General features: G+C 41.8%; 1 protein-coding gene across 4 annotated transcripts in view; it reads left to right on the forward strand.

Annotated features, from left to right (window-relative positions):
- LOC118227025 (myocyte-specific enhancer factor 2A-like) overlaps positions 1-20,625 on the forward strand; it is a 125,073-nt gene that overhangs the window by 555 nt on the left and 103,893 nt on the right. For all 4 annotated transcript variants that reach the window (XM_035417082.1, XM_035417084.1, XM_035417085.1 and 1 more), the window contains exon 2: positions 15,882-16,005. The gene's annotated coding sequence lies outside the window, so the exon portion shown is untranslated. The remainder of the gene's footprint in view (positions 1-15,881; positions 16,006-20,625) is intronic.

The raw sequence follows: 20,625 nt of genomic DNA on the forward strand, positions 1-20,625 counted from the left end.
AGAAAGTATAGCTTACTTGTTCTGCTTTATCACTGTACGTTTACTCCAGGATTCAGTCGTGTTGTGCGTCTATTAACGTTGCAGGGAACTAAGAACACGAACTATTATTAAAACGCGGTCTTAGAATTGTCCATTTGTTTGTGCACGAAAAATGTTCGGATTTAAGTTTTTGGCTCATTAATGAAAGCAAGCGTAACACGTGAGTTTGGCTTAACTCCACAAATATAAGTTTGGCAGTTAGAAATTCTTTCCTAAAACTTGGCCAGTGTGACGGATGTTTATATTATAGAACAAACCTACGTTGAGCAAAAGAACAGCGCACTGACAGCATACGTCGGCGACTATAACGGAAAAGAAAAGTTCATGTCAATGCTATTATTATTATTATTATTATTATTATTATTATTATTGTTGTTATTATTATTATTATTATTCTTGTTGTTGTTGTTGTTGTTGTTGTTATTATTATCGCAGTTGCTGCTGCTGCTGTTTATTTGATGTATTGATAATGGTATTAATATGTAACAATGACAGACATTATAGGCCGTTATAGGCTATATAATCAATTTTAGGTTTGATAGTCAGATAATTTTGCCAGTTCACGCGTTTAGTCGGTTATTTTGACCCTACCTCGCCCCTTCAACTTTTCCAGCAGTTACCATCGGCTCAAAAAATAAAATAAGAAGACACTGACGGGGATAAAGCTGAATGGTTTCTTATGTAATGTTTAGTTGCATATTAACTCAATCACATAAAGGCGAAACGATAATAAAATTCTCAGCCCTCATCGCAAGATTACCAACTACGTTTGTGTATTAAAAGCGCGCATGACGTAATATGAGTCTGCCCCGCACGATAACATTTTGTCTACAGCAGTGACTGCATTTTTTATTTAAACTCAATTTGATAATGAAAGATTATCGGACGTTGGTTCGTCTCTCTTTTGCCACTTTATATACAAGGCATTTGTTTGTTTAAAATTTGGGTATATTATCACATCCTGTGAGTAGCCCGTTTGTTCAAAATTAGGATACAATACTGTATGTGTTGCTTAGCCTTTAGTGTCAGTTTGTGATGAGTTGATGGGTATTTCTAAGTTGCCAAAAGCTCTCGCTTCTGTAGGTGCCTGTAATTTCCTCTTGCCCCTTTCACGGTAATTTTACCTCGAGAAAGCGTATTTATAGTATAGGGCTCGTGTATTTATACGGCCTACAATGTAGTCTAAATATGTAATTTTACTATCTTCAAGCTATCGTCTTTTTTTGCACATACAAAGCTAATTGAACAAAATGGACTGTATGCATTAAAAGACATGGCTTTATGTTCTGTTGAAGTAGAAAATACCATGCCTGCTTGGTCGCCTACATGTCCGTTGGGAGTTTCATGCAGGCATGCTTATTTGGGTAACATCTGGAACCAGCAAACTGCCTCTGCTTTATTGGAGCGTATTTGCTCAATTTAAGTCGTTCATAGTTGGACGTGTAACGGAATGAACAGCAGTGGGTGGAGCGATAAACTATTGATTTTTGATCACCTAATTAAATTGTTTAATTTAATCCTGATACATAGCCCTATTCAATCGCTCGCTTATTATTTTACCGTGTTCCCAAACGAGGTCCCCTTTGAGAATCACGCGCGACTAATCAGATACAAAGGAGTGCGACTGTTTTTAACCTCAGCTTTTTTATGCACGGTATATGGGCTCAGTCACAGATTCCCTGAACTACAGTCGTTTGCCAGATATCACGAAATTGAGGTGCTGCCTGTTACAAACAGAGCCGGGAGCTTCAAAGCCCAGCTGGACACCTGCTCACAGTGACACTCATGGTGTAGACCATGGACTTAGCTTACACCGTCTGCCATTAATTGAAATGCATCTTCTGGGGGGTTGCAGCGGAGTTTACATTTTACCGAAGTCAACGGCGCATTGATTTCCCCCCGTTGATTTAAAGCCCAGTTCTTCATGCTTGGCGCGCGGCTCTTGCTTCAGGCTTCAGCATCTGACGTGTGTGAAATGTGTCTGCTTGGGGGGCTCAGGGCTGAAGAGCTTGCGCATCCTGACCCCAGCTAACGTAATTAAAGTATATATTTACTTAATTAAGCTCAGTAAATAAATGTCTTACGATCTACTAAGAGGGAAGACTAAATGTCGCCACATTTTTCCGCAAAGGTTATTGTTTTGTGGCTAAAATATTCTCAGTGAATCTGCTGTGAGCTTGGATCTCAAGGCTTTTTCATTTTCATTCACCCCTCTCTGTGAATTGTGAAAGCATTCTGAACGTACCTGGGACAGAGTATAGTCTGGGACAGTGGAAGTGGAAGCTGATACTTGACCTAGACATTCATTAAAGTGTTGCATGTTTCATTAGTTCACTAAAAACTAGGAAAAACAACAACACCAGGACCCTCTCCTCTGGGTGATTAAAACAGCCTACATATGAGAGGTTATAGGCAGAGCTGGAATGGAGGAACACTCCCTCCCGAGTCTAGTTTAGTTAATTCCGCATTGATATCTTGCGCTACTAGCAAGATCTGGGAGAACAGGACAGCCTTTGGTCCGCAGAGAAGCGGCACTTGTGTTCTTCCTGTAGCCAGCTGCACTTTCCGAAACCCACTTAAAAATGCAGCATTGGCGACTGCCGTATGTGATTGGTTTTGAGTGCGCTCTTACTGCTGCCTGCCTGCAAACAGGGTGAAAGCATGGCGAATAGGCTACAGTACTCTTTTATACCAAACAGCGAATAGAAAAGACGTTCTGCTTGTGCATCCGCCTTGCAATAAAGCACATATGATTCGATTGATGAAAGTGAAAGATAAAACAGAGTCGAATGGTTAATGTTATATGTGCAAATAAGTAAAATCCCTTGTCCTACGGAACATAAATAAATAAATAAAAATTTTGTAATATAACACTTTGCTACTTTTCTTAAATCAACACATTTAGTCCACCACGGGGGGACAGTTATTCAGTTTGGACCGGTAGTAGCCTATAGTCTGAAACAACCCTCAACACTTGGGATGAGTGCGGAATATTATTAAAATCATCTAGTCCAGACTTTCTGCTTTTAACAGGCTGTGAGTGTGTATATGCACAGTGATGGCAATGTCACAGAAATCTCAGCTTTCCCAGATATTACATGTGGTAGCTATAAGTTTAGTCTTCCCTGATAAATCACTGTTTGGAGTAAAATTATTTTTAATAACAGGCACCTTTTTTATTTTATTTTATTTTTTTACTGTTTTCTGACTTTGTTGTATGTTTGTACCATACAGAATATGTACACAGTAACATGTTCAGTGTTCACAAACTCTTTACAGTGTACACGTGGTCCCAAAATAAACTGTTAGAGTTGAATTAACCATTTTACTGTGTATCTTACTGTCTTGTGTTGCTGCGTATTATTTTATTGCCTCCAAACAAAAGCAAGGAATCTTCTGAGAAAGCAGATTAAAGGTACAGAAACATTTGATGCTTACCACATACTGATGTTCATAACAATTTGAGACAGATCAGCCAGCAAAACGTTCACCCTGCTAAGGATCAAAAGATGCCAGAAAGGCATAGGTGGAGTTTGATCCTTAAGCCTGGGTTTGTGGGGGGGGGGGGGGGGGGTAGATTTCACCTTGTGAACTGAGACTGGAGAAGATTTGTCATGTCTAATGGGACCCCCCCACACACACCACCTGTAATTAAGGACTTAAATATGCATATTAAACAACACTATTTCCCTGTGTTACAGTGCCTTCTACTCAATCGCTGCATTCTCACCTGATGGCAAAAGTATTTTTTTTTTTTGCATGTGGGATCACAAACAACACGTCAATGGTTCTGTCCCTCGTGATTTAAAAGCCCAGGCAACTAAATGAGTAATAACTAGCAAGAGGTTGATTCATGCACCTGTCATTGCTTTTTTATTTATTTATTTGTTTTATCAATATTTCATCGCCGCCTTAAATAGCGAAGAGTTTCTGTCTGACTTTGGTGGTGCACAATCAGCAGCTGCCATATAAATCACTCTCCTGGCTGGCTCGCATGGTGCTTGTCTGTTTTGGTTAGTAATTGCAGGCCTCAGAAGACAAGTAATCTGGTCATGGTGTGCAGTTATGAAAATGACCTCAAGAGTGGTGTTTGCCCGCGATACTGATCTGCCTGTGAGGAGCTTTATGACCAGTCATCAGCGTGGTGGTAGCGAAGGTGCCGTTTCCGTGCTGCTGCTCCTAACCCCGATAACAGTGTTGGTAACTTGCGTGTTTTCATATTTACACTGCGGTTTGGCTATTATAAAAATTACTGTAAGCTTTTATAACAAGACCAAAATGTCCTCTGGTGTCAGAAAGTGAGGGCTTTATTTTCAGGCTGGCGCAGGGCGTACTGCGAGCCGTTGCGCTGGCAAAGCGGTATTTTCATTTTCATCGTGGATTTTGACTCGCCTGAGCTGTTTGCTAATTTCCTGACTCACCGTGTCCCGAAGTGGGAGGAGACTCGCAGCTGGGGGCGTGTCAGTGAAGATCGAACAGCAGACGGTAATTCTGGTTCAGCTCATTACAATTTTCTGGTCTGCCTGGTCTGCGATTTGCGCCCCCGCCACCCGCCTGCTCTGACCAGGCGTACGGTGTAAGTCACAGCCCAGCATAGGGCGGACTGCTCATTTTCCCATGCAATGTGTGCATGATCACAGGCTATTCAAAAGCCAATCAACAGTTTATGTGGATTATATGCTGTCCAGTTTGAGTTTGATATAAATCCCACAAGCAGGAAAAAAAATGAATATTTAACATTTATTGTTAATTGTCTTTTTTATAATTTTAATTCCTATATTTATTTCTCTTTTTCATAGTTTATGGCTGTTCTTATACCGAACTATACTGAACTGTGGTGCCAGTGGCACCGTATTCAGATATTTTTCTTGCTCCCATGTGTAATGAGAAGAATGACCATAAATGCAAGTTGAACTTGAACAATCATATAATTTAATTATGTGCCCTTAGTTAAAATGAAAAGTGTGCACCATGATGCACAGATGTAAGACAGAAAAAGCTCTGTTATATTTCCTTGAATTCTTTGGCCATATGTCTGTTTGGATGGCTATACTTTCTTTCAATTTCTAGTCATAATGGAGTACATAATTGATTGCCCCAGATTCAGAAGGTATAAAACCCAGATTTCTAAGCTCTGACATACACTACATGGCCAAAAGTATGTGGACACCTAACATCCAATGTCTCATCCAAAATTATGGGCATTAATATGGAGTGGTCCACCCATTACTGCTGTAACAACCTCCTCTCTTCAGGGTTGGCTTTATACTGGATGTTGGAGCATTGCTGCAGGGATTATGCTTCCATTCAGCCAAAAGAGCATTAGTCAGTCCAGGCACTGACTGTAACTTATGAAAGGAAAGTGAAGCTCATTTCATCACATAAAAAGATGTAGACTCCTCACTGTAGCCTGTGAAACTAAATAGTAGGCTAGGCTATGCTTTGCACAGTTCTCATGATTATCAGCATTCTGGTGTTTATGAATGAAGCCATTTTGGTGAATGGATTACCTAGTGTTTTTTAGAGCAAACAAAATGTTTGAGTATAATATCAATGAATAATATCGCTTGGTGAAGTCGTTCGTTAGCAGTTGTCTATTTGGTCATTTAAATATACAAATAAACTTGTCTCTGCATTAGCTATTTCAGTATATGGTGGTTTTCATTTCATTATAATATCCTACTACACACTCAAAAAAAAAGCATTGCTGAATTTACTTTTAAAAAATTATGGACTGCAATTGCATGTAATATTATCAGGTGTAGGCTAATGGGAACTTATTAAGCACTTGGTAAAAGTATAGATTTCGATTTTAAACATTACCTTGTGAAACAAATGCAACATCAGCGTGACAGTATACACCATACAGTATAGCAATACAAAATCGATGTGTGGATGTCAGTAGTAGGGTGCTTTGTGAACTCTTAAAGAGAATGAAAAGAGGCAATTTGATTGGCTATGAGTGAATTCTGCTGCAACACGCCCACTGATAATATATTCATCACAATCCAGCCCAGTTTTGACCTAAGCCGCGTTTCCACCAAAATTACCCGGAACTTTCAGTCCCAGGAACTACTTTACCAGGAACTAAAAGGTTCCTTCAGCCAATGGTTGTCTGCGTTTCCACCGGGGTCTAAAGTACCGCGAAGATTAGGCAAATTAGCCCACTGACGTTGTCGTCGGTCCATCTGTCATATGATTTCTTCTGTAACCCCATACTACCACCGAAGTAGCCTACATTATTTTCTAATAACCGGGACAGCCCGGAGGGGTTTATTCCACTTATATACAACGGGTTACCAACAATGACTATATATGGTTACTTTTGTATTTATTGATTTTCATATATCCTCTCAAACACATTCATTAACAGCAGAAAACATGCACACCTTGTAAACAATTTGCTGTTTTATTACTTTCTCGTCGTCAATTCCATATAGGCTAATCGCAAAATGACAAGAATAGAACGAAAACTCGGACTTGCGTGAAAATGTAAATTAGTAGTGGTACAGCACCGTTTGCTTTCCTTCGAAGTTACTGCTAGCCGAGCAGCGAAGTGTGCCCTCCAGATGCGAACCATGCACCATAAATGAGTCCATAGTCTTCCTGGTCTTTTCGTGGAATTGAAAAATGGCAGTAAAATTGAGTGAAATTACGGCAGTCTGAAAAAGCTAAAGGGAAGATTACTAGAATTAACCTGTTATTTTACCCGGATAAAAAGTGCGGAAGGTGATTTCCAGTTTGCTTGTACTGTATCACCAATGTTAATTATGCAGAACTACCGCATACCTCACATAACTGTATCAAACGTTTTGAGTCAATTACAACGGGCTAACAAAGAAAATCCGGAAGAAAATATTCAGCAACCGAATTAATCCGTTTGAATGTTTTGGTAGCCTACGTAATATGCTGTCCCAGCACGAATGCTTAGCATTTTATAAAACGAATACTAAAGCAAGAAAAGAACAGAAGAGCACACGTTATAATTCCAAGACGTTGACAGGCTATAACCAAAAGTAGGCTACTGCGCCGCATAACATACAAGTTTGATTTGAAGTTATTATGAAAATAAATTGGTTTGCCGCTGCATATTTTCAAACATGGCGGGTAATGGCGGAAAATAAATACAACACAAATGCTACGAGTACTCGACCAATCAGAAATGTTCAGCGCTGCAAGCTCCACCCAAAAGGTTCCTGTACTTTCGGAAAGTACTACCCCCCGAGCAGGAACGTTTTGGGGGGTAAAACAAAGCCCCCAGAACTAAATTTAGACCCTAGTTCCTGCGGTGGAAACGCACTGAGTTCCTCAAAAGGTTCCTAGTTCCGGGGTATAGTTCCTGCGGTGGAAACGCGGCTCTAGTCATGCCCAGTGCACCTATACTCAGCGCCATTGACCCTGCCCATGTACCCTGTGACATTGATTCCAGAAAGTGGAGCCTGGAGTCTATAAACCTATTTTATGTTGCATGTCTGAGGAGTTGTGTATAGGCTAAATATTTTTTACAAATGTGATGCATTTTCCATGTGCCTCAAATCTGTTTATTAGCTGCATATTAAATTTTATGTTTTAATTTTTTTCTTGGATACCAGCTATCAAAACATAAAGATTGTTTTATAAGTGTATTACGTAAGCATTCCGAATGTACCATTGGACAGTTCCAAGTTTGTATTTTAACTTTTCGGCCAAAAATTGCAGCCAAGCCAACTGAACAGGCTACCTGTACAGTGAGTAGTAGGTCTATCCCAAATGTATTTTTGCACATTTTTCCCCCTTACTGTACCATGCTGCTGTGTTGCCAGTTCCAAAAACAACTCAGACATGGAGGGCAAAAGAGTTGATGAAAAAGTAAAGGTGTTATTTTAAGAATTTGCTGTTGAGGGAACAATGTGTCAGAGTCTGGCATAGAACTTACTGTAGGTGAGAAAGTGTCTCAGGGGGTAAGGTGAAAGGTATTTAATATGTAGGTTTATTTTAAAAATATAACTCATAAACAAGGCTGAGAGCAATATTTTAATCTGGATTGGTATGAAAAACATTGATACTATTCGCTATTTATTTCACTTCTGTATTAGTCACAATTTTAATTCTTAGCTAGCTATAGCCATTTACCTTGATTGAACTACCACTTGCCTGTTTTTTTAACCTACAAAAATAAACCAGACACTGTGTCTATGTATGATACCGGTAATATGACTCCTGAGGAAATAGATTGTACTCTTAATATAATCGTTATATATTTTTTCCCCATACATTTCTACTGGCTTGCCATTGCCATCATATAGAGACCCTTGTGCCAAACTCAGTAATGGAAAAGGTAAATCCTGTTTTGCGCTGAATTTGACAAATTGACCAATTGTGAGTTTAATATTTGGGGTGTACTGAAGAAGACCGAAATGTTACATGTTTGTAAACATAAACAGCACGTTGCAGGTATGTCTGAGAGAGTGACTGTGTGTGTGGCCTTTAAACTGACCAATTGCATAGCCTTTAACTTGTTACCCCAGCATCAAACTAGCAGAGCCAAAATTCTGTGAACCATATTCGAAGGAGTGGAGCAAACCAGTAAGAGCAAACTTCCTGTTTGAAATGTAATAGGACGTTCTGCCTACTGACTGGAGAGATAAAAGTTAAAAGTTCTCACAGAATGATGAGTGATGTCACAAAGGTCAGTTGCTCAGGAGTGACATTTTTCTAATATATACTGCACGTCGGTGTGTTTATAACAAAAGTCTTGGTTGATATTTTTTTATTTTGAACTATTGGAAACATTATAAAGCCACAAAGTTTGTCCAGACTATTTCTGTTCAAAGAAAAAAAGAACATTCCGATTCTGGCTCAGAATTAAAAAAAAAACAAACTCTGCATTTTGCAGGTGAAACATCCTAAAGTTTAAGAAAAAACGATGTCAGATTCAAATAAAGGATATTCAAGAGCTTGATTTATTGCGTATCTGTAAGGAAAATCAATTCAAAATGATGTACTAAAGCTTTAAGTTCTAAAGCTCTGGAGTTAATCCCATTAAATTCCTTTTTGCAACATCTCAGGCCTGCTATTTACCAACAGATAAATTATTTATGTCTGGGCGTATGAGTGGACATTTTAAGACAAAGCTCTTCAACATTCTATTGGTGTCAGGAGCTTCATATTTTAATATTTTAACACTCTGGATGTTATCTTTAATTAGCGTGCCATCTCTTGTAATTGTATATTTTGCAGTCTGAAATATTTGTGTGCCTGGACTAAAGCCTGTGGATACAGCCTATGTTGCTGAATATACTATACAGTAAATAGACAAAAGTAAGCTTAATGGAAATCCCAAATGAAAAATATTACATGGAATTATAACATAATTATAACAATGTCTGTTAAAACTCTGCTCTTGTGACTATACCTACTTGTCTGTTTTACTGCTGTGTTAAAGACATTGAGCCATGTAGATGCTGAGTATGTTAGTTTCATTCCTCACCTCCTTTCCTCCACTCCCCTACTACCACTCCTCTCCTACCCGTAAGTATGTGGAGGAAAGCAGGGGAAGAGGTGACTGGAGGAAAGGAGATAAGGAGCATGAAGACATTTGTGGCAGATTATCTGCTTCTCCGTCATCAAAGTCGATGTTGACTACTGATGAAATAGCCCTATGACCATCGTTATTCTTGAGAAGCCCACAAAGAGTTTCATAACCATTCAGAGGTCTTACATGTGGTCTGCCCGTTCAAAGCTGCAAAATAGCTTGTACATTTTGACCATGTGTAGTTGCATGTAGGCTAGCCTGTCGAAACATGAACCTGACATTGCAGTTCACATCGAGACACTGATCAATATGTAATCAGCAGCATTAGATCAAAGTAAACATTACATTACATTACCAGAATTTAGCAGATGCTCTTATCCAGAGGGACTTACACAGCTTTTTTACATAGCATTTTTACATTGTATACATTTATACAGCTGGATATATACTGAAGCAATGCAGGTTAAGTACCTTGCTCAAGGGTACAACGGCAGTGTCCTACCCAGGAATTGAACCTGTGACCTTTCGGTTACAAGCCCAGTTCTTTAGCCACTGTGCTACACTGCCATCTCATAGGATGCAAACATGACACTTTATTGTAATTCCAGAATCCTGATGAGCCTGATGTCTGAACATACAGTATAGAGCCCTAATTCAACTATGCTATAGTTAGACTGTGACTGCCTATATTCTGTTGCCAGTTCATTGAATCTTACATAGGCTAATTAAGAAACGTTTTTGTAGATTAGTGAAACGAACCTGTTACTTCATATTATCTGAGTTACAGTATTGTTTACCCATGTTCAGTGTTCACATTGAAAAACAATTATTTCCCAATTTAATATCTGAAATCAAATTTGTTGGTAAATACATTCTTTGGAAACAGTTGAATTATTTCATTCATGCATACTATTCACATACTGAAATAATGGTAGATGCCTTATTTATATTAAGTCACATTTATTTAAGTAACATACATACATGCAAATAAAAAACCTGCATACCCATCTTAAATTGCCAAATTTGTCTGTTGGATTAGAGCCACAACACTAACTGACATTTTGTTATCCGTTGCAGACACTCTTGCCTTTGGGTAGGATGCTGTGTGTGATAATGACCAACTGAACCACGTACGAATTTGTCTTAATATCTTGCATAATTGGGGAAATTCAAGCTCTCCACAATCTTCACATCCTAAAGTTTGGATAGTGTCTGAAGTGTTCGTTCAGCACCGTTTTAGGCTGACAAGCAGTTGACCCTTATATCAGTCAATAAAGTCGATACTGTGTTGTATGTTGCTTTTTATATTGGGGGGGTGGGGGGGGGAGGATCTGGGCTGTTTGCTAGGTTGGCTTTGACTGTGGGCACAGCGGTGCATGAGAATGAAACTACTGTGACATTCTCAGGCCCTGTGCTCTCCCATTCTTGATCGCAATGGAGATGGTATTGACCATGGTCTTGTGGGTGAAAGAAGTATGGCTGCCTTATTTTAGCCCTTGAGTAATGAGGGTGCCAAGGCCTCATTGAAGAAAAGTGATAGGAGGTGGTGATTGTATAATTCCTGGTGGCAGACACACGGGGTGTTAATGCTGGGGGCATACTGTACAATCTGCTCCAAAAATGTGATTGGCCACTTTCCCCTCACCAGCAGTAGAAGTATGTGAGTTTACAATTTTCTTGATTTTTAGTCTGCTTCTCAGATGCCTGCTTTTAGGAAAATGACTCATGATTCATGAATGAGACACACTTTTGGTTGAACTTTTATAACCAGGACTTACTTTATTATTTGTTTTTTAAACTTTGTCTCCCTCCTGTGTTTCCTACTTGTTCACGAGGGGATATCAGTCAGGCATGCAATCAGGTTCTGGGTTCTCGTTTCTACATGCCCATTGGCACGTTATCCACACTGCCGGGAATGGGCTCGCCCTCTGCCCCCACCCGTACTCCCTCCCTAGACTTGTTGACACACACACACACACTCACACACACAGCATCCTGTTATGTGACGAACATCAATTAGCCTCAGTCTTGTCAAATAAATGTTAAAATCTGAGGAGAAATACATGCCACTGTGCAAAAGTCCACCATCATTTTGTTACCACCACTAATGTGCAGCATGTCCCTGGGTGATGAGCCATATTAAACTATGTAACTATCACTTTCGGACTGTAATGTTACAAGGGACTGAGGGCTGAACAAAAACCTAGGGGAGGTTCCTCACCACCCTCCTAAGTTTCGTCGCAGAGTCTAGAGACTAACCAGATAGCCAGCTCTTAGGAGGCCTACAGGAGAAACTAAGAGTAATGTTCATTGCCACAGTGCCGTCTTACTGTAGGTCATGCCCCTTATTGCATTTCCAGAAGGTGTATCAGCTTAAATGTTTTTGCTTCATCTGTAGGGAGGTGGAACTTTCAGTGTTAAGCTAAGCATCCGGTGAGTATCCAGTGTGTCTAAAGAATCTGTGTCCCCATCTTCTCTCTATTTGGAATGTCAGAGCAAGACATTCTCTGGGGTTTATTTTCAAGGGCCTATGAAGGTGTTCCGGGGAAGTAATAATGGTAACAACTGTAGTCTTGCAGAGATACCAAAATGTAATATTCAAACAGCCCTTGAGAGCATAATGATGTGCAATGAGAAGAACAGGCTATTTGATTCATTATGTTGCATTGCACAACATTGTCAGTAGGATTATCTACCGATAACGTTCAAGATAAACGCCCTGGGCTCACTTAATGAATGAGAATAAAGGATGAAGGTCTGCAACTGTTTCAAAGCCATGTGTTTGGCTGAGGTTGTGAAACGGCCAAGTTTTTTTGTAAGTGAAATAAAATAAAATAACCATCGGATCCTTATAAAAACACCCTAAAATGCTTCTATCAGCCCTACTAAGTCAAAAAACCTATGCTGATTTTTTAGGAAAAGCACAAGCCTACAAAATAAAAAGAGAGAGAGAGAGATATGACGTGTTGGAATGTAGCAGACGCTCTTATCCAGGCGACGACGTTCAGGTCAGCGCGGACAGAGATAATACAGTCATTACCTCTGCTGTAGGTGATTTACGGGCCGCAGTGAACTGACAGTATCGAGAGGAAGAGTTTACGAGTTCATTAGGACGGCGAGTCCCAGTGCAGCATCTAGTGAAATCTGTGAAGATGTCTGCGCAGGACAGGACGCATGGTTGGGGGCGGGACAGGAGAGGGTCACAGGCTAGGGTGAGAGATGGGGGCTGATACGCGCACGTAATTGGCTCTTATCTTCCCCTCCTCTCCCGTAACGAGGAGGTATTCCTGGTGCGGCGGTAAACAAAAATAGCCCGGGTTCACGGGGACAGGCGTCTTTTTTAGAGGCACTTGGCAAGGAAATGGAAGCGGCTCTGCGCGCTTTTTTATCCAATGTCTATTTCTGGTCTCCGCAGAGCGATTTTATCCTTTTTTTTTCTGGTCGATTGCATTACATTACTGGCTGCCGGTGGGCCTGGGCCTCACGCCCGCGCTGCGCAGCCGCAGCCGCAGCCGCCGCCGCAGCGCTAGCGAACCGCCTTCATTAGCTGCTGCAAAGCCCTACCAAACATGGCAAGGCGCATTCCGATGCCCTTACAAGTATGGAGCATTCCTCGCTTCACTCCTCTTCGTTTCACACCTGCAGATTGTCGCTAATTAATTCTTGGAGGATTGTTTGAGTAGGCACTGACCTCCCCTGTTGTATTGTATTACATCGCATTGCATTAGATTACAGGCATTTGGCAGACGCTCTTATCCAGAGCGACTTACACAACTTTTACATTTTATATATTTGTACCCCGATGAAGGTTTATAGGCCAAAAATGTGTTGGTGCAGCGCTTTTAAAATATCGCCTCAGTGGATATGCCATGTTTATAAACTTAAAAAAAAAAAAAAAAAGAAGAGCACCTTTGAGGACCATGCCACTGAAGCTGAGAGAGAGAGAGAAACAAAAGCATGTGGCAACAAGCAAAACACTCTCTTAGTTTATTTAATTGTACTCTACACTATTTAAACTTTAATGCTTGAAATAATGTTTTCCAACTAAAATATTTAACTGCATGATCTAAACACCGGATATGAACATTACAAGAATGAGTGACACGCAAGAAATGTGCACAGCAAGTTTGGTCAGGAAACTTTTTCTGCAGCTGACCATTGGTCGACGTGAGCAAGCACGTGTTCTCATATTCAACCAATTGCATAAGCACATCACTACGTGTTCTCATACTCAACCTATCACACGCACAGATCACTAATGGAGTGTTTTTTTAAAACCGACAGCCAGGCCTCTCAGGCCTCTGCACTGCTTTTTGTTTACTACGTTGCCACCTGTTGTTTGGGTCTGCTTGTACAGTATGTCCTGGGGGTTTGTGGCACGTCTCCTGTTTAGTAGGGGATATGCATTGTGATCTCTGTTTGACAGGTTAGTGAACGCTGGTGTGTCCACAGATGTACATAAAGCAGAAATAATTAGCCTACCTAGACGTACTATAAACAGAAATAAAACAAAAAAGAATTGCTTTGCATATTCATCGATATATTTATTCTAAATACGTGTGTAGTACTGACTGAAAGATATTTCTGAGGGAAATATTTATATGAAGTAGCATACAAGTACGAAAATACAGGAATCAGAGCTCAAACTCAAATAGGAGATGCTGCCATAGGCACAAAGCTAAAACCATATTTGTATTTCAGGTGTATTAACCGATACAAATGCTGATGACGTAAGATAGAATGGCAGCTGAACAACTGACTGGTCAAAAAGGCATGGCTGTATTGATGTTCTGCATTGTGTAATGTGCTGCAGGACAATGAAATTAGATACCCAGGGGAAGTGCTCTGCGCAGAGATGAAAGACACTGCTCTACAAAATCGAATTCCTAAGGTGATCACCAGACTTCACCGTACAAGGGGATAGCCGAGTTACGGCCAACCTGTTTCTCCTTGATCCTGCCAGCATTGACACACAAAGGCCCCCCCTCCCGTACCCACCGCACAGAATAACATTTTGAACACCAGTACAACAAAGTTTAAAAATCTGTGCCGAGCTGGTGCACAGGTGGGAATTGCATTAATCAAAAGTGTCTCTTTGTGGGCAGAAAAGCACCAAAGCTCTGCTCTACACATACAGCCCGGGGTGCAATAAACACATAATCCACACAGTTACAAATGATCTGACCACATGCAGGGGTAATGTGGCCAAATCTGTGGGGCTGGTGGTGGCTAAACCCACAAGACGATTCCCCTCTATACCTAGATTATGTATACCTCAGAGAATCACCAACATCAGTGCTGAGATCTCCAGATATTGGCCCTCGACACCAAATGTGCACTTGGCACTCCATGTAGTCGTGGTTAATGAACACCTCTATGACCAGGTACAGCCCAACAAAATGCATGAGACTATGCTAAAGACCCAAAGGAAACTGCTTTCAGCCAAAACCCTTTGTTCACCCACAAGGCCTGGAAGAGCCCACGAGACCCCCCACCACAGGACCATGCATACAGTGTCTGGTGGCCCACATTTCTCCCAAAGCCCCAGGCCCATAAAGTGACCATCTGGCCAGGGGCATCGGGAAATGTTCATTGAACTGCTGTCGACAAGGCAGCTATACGCAACACTAGATGCCAGAGCTGGGTCTCCAACACCTTATCAGCAGAACCAGATTGAAGATCTGATCGCTCTCTTCTGCACTAAACTGGTAACAGACTAATGACATCAATGCATTATTCCCTGGCTTCAGCACAGTGTGTATCTCAGTTACCTCCTGGGTTCCTCACGGTTCATAGCTCACAAACAGAATGCCCTGCCATGGTTGCAGGGTGGAGTGTAAGTCAGGGACATTAAGCCCTGGTTCCAGGGTGGAGTGTAAGTCAGGAACATTAAGCCCTGGTTCCAGTGTGTATCCCCAGAGAGGGAAGTATGGAGTGTGTGTACATGAGTGTGTGATCTGTTGCTCATTCAGGCTTCCAGTGGAAGAGGCCAGCTTATGCTGTGCCTTTAAACCACTGAGTCAAACTTTCGCTCCTTGTCTCCCTCTCCCTCCCTTAATCTCTCCCTCATCTCTTCCCCTTCCTCTCACTTTTTTCCCTGCTCGATTCATCCATCCCTCTCCTTCTGTCTCACTCATTTCCTATCTGTCTCTCATTCCCTTCTCTGTTTATTTGCATCTCTGTCTCCATCCATTGCTTTGTTTCCATCTCACTCTCTCCCCCTGTCTCTCCTCCCTCTATTTTCCTGGTATGCCTTCTCTACTCCTGTCCCTATCTTCCCTACACCCTCCCCCTCCCCCCCCCTTTCTCTCTCGCTCTCTCTGGACAGTTTTTCCCAGGGAGGGAAGCCGGTGGTTGAGAAGCAGAAGACAGGCAGAAGACGCTGAGAGCCGGAGGACTCTGAGGGGCTGGGTAAAGCAGTTCCAGCTGTGAGGAGATCACTGCTCTGACGGGTGAGCTTAAAGTTCCCACTGCCATTAACGCACTTCCGCTGACACACTTACATTGACGCACTTCCACCATCACACCCACATTAACATGCTTTGACTAACACATGCACAAAAATGCACTTCTGCTAACACTCACATTAACACACTTCCACATACAAACCCACATTGATGCACTTCCACTTGCGAATTGACTGACATACTTCCAAAGACAGCACAGGCCTGAACTCCCATATGTTCATATTCTGTGGGGCCTCTGCGTTTTCCGTACTTTGAACTGAACACCAGGTTCTCCTTCTTGATTTTTACAAAGAGCACTGACTTCTGTTTTGTGGCACCCAGTCTGATGTTGGTGCAAGTTCATCATTGTTTCCTGTTCTGCAGCTTATTTGAAGACGGTTCTTTGAAAGTTTGATGTTGGCTCGTACTTCTCAGTTATTTTCTTTTGGGTCTTCATTTTCCTGCTTTTACTCAAACTGGTATTGCGTCTTTGTTTTTCATTACCTCACAAAAACATTCTCTGTTCCAGCAAAGTTTTTAAATGACGGATTAGTTCTGATTGAGTATCAGGGACTCTGATGGCCAGCAGCCTGTGCAGTGTGCAGTGTGCTCTGAAGTCTCAGGCCTGTATGGGTTTTATGTGTGTGTGGGACCTATGCTGATCAGCCCAGCGAGATTAATGTTTCTTCTGCTTTGCCAGTATCAACCTCTAGCCAGCACCGCACATTTGTTTTGTGCTCATAAGATTATGTGCGCTCTGCAGAACTTCTCAGAATGAAGGGGGATGGTGCTGTTATTATTTGCAATGGCTGCGGTTATAATATCTGCTGAACGATCGGGAGAGCCTTTTCCAGCTGTCTGTACAGCAAATGAATGTCGAAACCAAAACAGTTATTTTTTAAACGTAAGATATGACAGAGTGTAAGACATTAATCAGAGAAAAGGGTGCAACACAATTTTAAATCGATATTTTATTGAGCAAACGGCTGTTAAAATATGGATTTTAAATAGTGTTGTGCCCTTTTTTGTTCGGGAACTATCTCTCTTGGGCAGCACCTATATTTGAGTGGTGTGCAACAAGGATTGTTACAAGTCAGAACAATGTAAATGGCTGGCTGATTGGTTTTATTGTGTAAAAATGCACAATGTTTACCCATTTAAATTGCAGTACTTATTCCGTAGGTCTCCCTCCTTGGTGTATCATGGATGGAGCATCTTTGGGTCAGTCAGGGCGAGGCTACAGTTTGATTGGGGTTACAGTCATGTCCAGTACATCTCTTGCATCTGTTTCTGATGAATGTGGCAAACTGATCTGTGAAGCTCACTGTAGCACGATTGCATTGTCTGCTCCAGCACCCCTCTCCATCTCTCTTTCTCTTTACTTCTCCCTCTGTTTCTTTCTGTCGCCCTCCTTTATGCTTCACTCCCACACTCTAACATATCTCTCGCCTCTATCTCTCTCGTGCGGGATGGAGAATTCCAGTGGACTTGTGAGACCTGGAGGCTGGGTGCAGAATCTACCCCCCTCTCCCCGCTCCTCCCAGTTCCTGATGATGCTTTTGTGCAGCTCACACTGAGCCTCCATTTCTGTTCCACTGAGGGCCCGGTAAGCCCTGCCCAAATTCCGACAAATGTACCACCGAGTGCGAGCCAAGGTCTTTTCATCACAGGACCAACCGAAACGTAAAGACGATCACATCCGTCTCATCTCACGCTCATATAATGGATGTGCCAGCCGTCTTTTGACTTCCTCTGGTTGAAAACAGAAATAATCTTTGGATCAGGCCCACAATCCCCAGCAAGCATCCTTGTGGTGAAGCGGTGGGCTCGGAGGGAAGGGGGGAGGGGGGAGGTGGGAGTGGGAGCTGGGGTTGCTCGGTAACTAGGTCCGGCCAAGGCGCCAAACCCCCAACGCCCTCCGGCCAAAACCACCAGAACCACAGCTTTTTGTTTCATGTTTGATGCTAAAAAAGGTTACGGGGGAAATTGAGAAATATTTATGGTAAATAAAGAAATCAAACAAAAATGTGTTTCCAAATATTAGCCACTCTCTCATTCTCTTCTCGCCTTGGGACACGGATAGAAAGGCCCCTGTGTTGGGCCGTAAATAGGCTTCTTCTGGAGTTTGCCAAATAAAACCCTTTCTCTATTAGACTGGAAGCCGTGCAAGTCTAAGTTTACTAAGCCCGCCATAAATATGCAGCTATGACTTCTTTCCAAACCGGAGAGCAGAGGGACTAGGATCTAGGCCTGGCAGACTTCCCTATGCCACATGCACTTTATAAATATCCAGCCCCACTAGCTTCCTCCCTCGCACCAGGGGTAGGGTTACAAAGGGAATATTTGTTGAATCAGACTTTAATACATAAATTCACAGCCCTGGCGTTCGTATAGCTGCGTTTGAACCCTAACGCCTCAGGAGCTATTAAAATGGCTCTTTATCTTGCGAGATGCGCGCCAGCTGACTGCTTTATTTTTGTTCCCTCCACCCTACTTCTGTTACTTCTGTTCTCGACACTCAGAAAAACTTTCGTTTTTTTGCCAGTTATCTAGTTGATATGCCATCTGTCTCGTCCAGACATTTTTATGTAAACTCGGATCTTGAATTGCATTCCACAGTTTAATGGTGGTGATGTCTTTCCTCGGTAGTCGTCGGAACCAGTCAGAACATTCAAAGGACTTTTAGGCTTTTTTAGGGGCGCAATGGAAAGTGTGGGTCTGTATGATGCTCATGTGTAGCACTACCTATCGCAGGACCTTAGTTGCCTCATCACCCTAGAAAATGGTGGCCTATTTTCTCCTATGTGTTTGTGTTTATTCTTCTATGTATTCCACCATTTTCCAGAAGCTTGGCTTCATCAAGTTTTAATTGGACGTTGGATAATTTACTTTTTTCCCCCCAGATTGGCTCACTTAGGGTTTTTGTCCCTTTGGAAAATATCCACTGAATAATACTAGTGACATCCTGTTTCTAAATGCTGCTACGCAAGAATAAAGATGGATCAATTAATTGATCGATATGACCAGAATATATATTTCTGTTCCAAATCAGGGTTTTACACAGGCAAAACAGAACACACTGAGTTTCACAGAATTAACTGCTCAGGTTACAGATTAGCCCTGTCTTTCTAAAACAACTATACCCTGTAATCCAATAAATGTGCTGTTCTATGTATTTCTCTCCACATTCACTGAGTTAAGAATCCAAAGTGCTGGTTCCATGTATTTGTGAATTTTATTGCAAAGCCAAAATGTCAGAGCTTTTTTGCCAGAACAAAATGAATCATACTCCAAAATCATTGTCATCAACCTTGATGGGAATAGGAAGGCACACTGAGATTAAAGAACCAGCTTGTGCAAGTCAGACCTAGTTAGGACATGGGAGGTGACATTTGAACAGAGCAGCAAATACAGCATAGGTATTAACGGAATGTAATACAAACACTTCACATAGTTCAAAAAGGTTTGAAGCTTCTAAAACATGTTCACTGTACAGTTAGGGTGTTTGGTATTTTCTGTTTAAATTGATGAGCTTTCAAACTCCACATTAATATGAAAAGGCTTCCTAATATCTCGGTTCTTCCCTTATGGGACACCTGCCTATATACCACTGTCAGGCCCTGGTTTTCCCCATTAATATTTTGTCAGTCGCAATGGTATTGATTGCCCTGCTACCATGCCTGGATAAAATAATTATTTTAAATGATCTACAACCCTTTTGACACCAGAAACATTCCTTCAGATTACTTCCAAGTTTGAAAGAAGCATCTTTTTTTACCAGCATTAAGAACAAAGGTATGCCTTCATATAATGGTTTGTTTTGGATAGTGGTGAGTTTTTTTTTTTTGTATTTTTCAGGGATCTGTTTTAAAAAATTTGCTGGCGTTTAAATAGAGAATGCATTTAATATAATTATTTTTTTCACTGGCCTGCCACGTGATTCGTTTATTCTGAGGTTTTAAATGCGCTTTGGTTTGGCACATAGGACATTGCAGCATTGTGCCTCAGCTTTGCAGCTGTCAGCCAAAGATACAAAGATTCACACCTCGTGCAAAGTTCACCCCTCCAGTGAGTGGTCGCAAAAGTGCCACACGCCAAGTTATTTGACAAATGACTACAGTACAGCCTGTGCCGTTCTGCCATGGCAGTTCAACACGGCAAAATTTGCGACATCGATATTCAATTTTCTCACGGGCGTAAAAGAGCTATCGAATAGCACCCCTCCCGCTATATTTTTGAAGAGGGCAGCTGGATGGTTGCATTGGTAAGCAAGTAACGCCGACCTTTCAACTGTCCTCGTCCCTGAAGTCAGGCTGGATGCACCTCCCCCCTCTGCAGTGGCCCAATCAGCAGAAAGGCTGCTGAGCTAAGCAGCTGATGGTGTCTGTCAGCCCTGCCTCTTCCTGTCTTCCCCTGCCCTTTCGGTGCCAGACGGCAGCGGAGATGCCCTTATCACCAGGCCTTGGCTGTGCCTCGGTGCTCACTGTAAGATCCCGGACCTGGAGAAGCAGCCTTAATCTGCAGCTAATCCTCTTATCCCCTGACTGAACCCTCCCTCTCTCCTTTCCTCTTTCCCCTGGCTGATCTCTTCCTCAAACTGTTTCTCTTTCCTCCAGCTGATCCCTC

Source organism: Anguilla anguilla, chromosome 5 (genome assembly GCF_013347855.1).
Source record: "Anguilla anguilla isolate fAngAng1 chromosome 5, fAngAng1.pri, whole genome shotgun sequence".
NCBI classification, from domain to species: Eukaryota; Metazoa; Chordata; class Actinopteri; order Anguilliformes; family Anguillidae; genus Anguilla; species Anguilla anguilla.